Source organism: Myotis davidii, unplaced genomic scaffold (genome assembly GCF_000327345.1).
Source record: "Myotis davidii unplaced genomic scaffold, ASM32734v1 scaffold212, whole genome shotgun sequence".
NCBI classification, from domain to species: domain Eukaryota; kingdom Metazoa; phylum Chordata; class Mammalia; order Chiroptera; family Vespertilionidae; genus Myotis; species Myotis davidii.
The window spans coordinates 163,105-164,518 of NW_006283435.1; positions in this window are offsets into that span (position 1 = coordinate 163,105).

Sequence of the window (1,414 nt, forward strand, 5' to 3'; positions counted from 1 at the left end):
GTCCTGTAGCTCTCTGCCACCCCCTTGTAGCCAGTAGGTCAATGTCACCCTCCTGTAGCTCCCCCTTCCCGCCTCCCCACCTTGTAGCTTGCTGCCCTGCCCCCTCCGGTAGCTCTCCACAGCCCGCTTGTACCTCGCTGGCCCAACCTCCTGCTGATCCATGATCTGGTTGTGACGCGCTTGGTCGTTACACCTCAGGGTGTAACGGCTAATTAGCATATTTTTTATTATATAGGATTATGATTATTATTGTTATTATTATACCTATTTTGCAGACGAGGAGACTGAGGCACAGTGAAATGGAGTCACTGGCTCATACTCACACAGCCAGCAAGTAGAAAAGCCAGGAGTCTGAAACAGGGGTGATATCTTCACGGAGCCCTACCGCCCCAGTTTCCTTAGCTGCCAAGCCACGCATACGCCCGTACCCCAGCACGTGAGGTCGGTCTGCGTGCACATAGTGAAGACAGAACAAAAGGAGCGTTCGTTGCTTTGTTTCCAACCTCCGTGAGAGGTAGCTAGTCCCCTGAGACCCACGCAGGCCAATCCGTTCGCCACTGACCATGTGCGCCTTTTAAAAAATACGTTTTCGTGGATTTTTACAGAGTTGGGAAGGGAGGGAGCCGGAAACGTCCTTGATAGAGAAACACTGATCAGCTGCCTCCTGCACGGCCCCCACTGGGGATGGAGCCTGAAACCTGGGCATGTGTCCTGACCAGGAATCGAACCCGAGACCTTGTGGGGCATGGGTCGACACCCGACCACTGAGCCACACCGGCCGGGTGTGACTCTAAATGAAGATTACATGAAAGCAGAAATGCCATTCTTCCATCCCAGGTGACACATTGCCAGTGTGGCATGGCCACCTGTGGCCGGTGGCCGCCCTGTTGGGCAGCACCGTGTGGCTGCAGGAAGTTCACGTGAACAACGCGGAGCCGCACGGCCTCTAGAAGGAACTCCCTCCTCCCTGGAGAAGTTGCTGGGTCGACAGCTCAGCACCCAGCCTCTTTCCCAGGGTTCTGCTCTCCTGGCAGGGGAGGTAGCCGGCATGAGGAGGAAGAGCCCGCCCACCCGGAGCTGGAACCGGGGCCTCCTGGTTGTTAGGCGGACTTGCTGCGTGACCTCCCCTGAGTCACGGCCCTCTCTGAGCCTCCCATTCCTCACCCGAAATGAGGAAGTTGGCTGAGCTCATGTGGACATCCCTGGCAGCCTCTGGTGATTCATGGGCCTGCCTGTCACCTGCAGACACACGGAGGGCAGGGAGGGTGTGAGGGGACCACACATGGGGAGGGCAGGGCGTGCCTGCCTCCCTCCCCTAACACCCGGGCTTGGTCACTGGGGACACACACAGGAAGTCTACCGCCCTGGCTTCGGTGGGGCGGAGGGTGGGGGTGGACTCCAGCACAGAGCATCC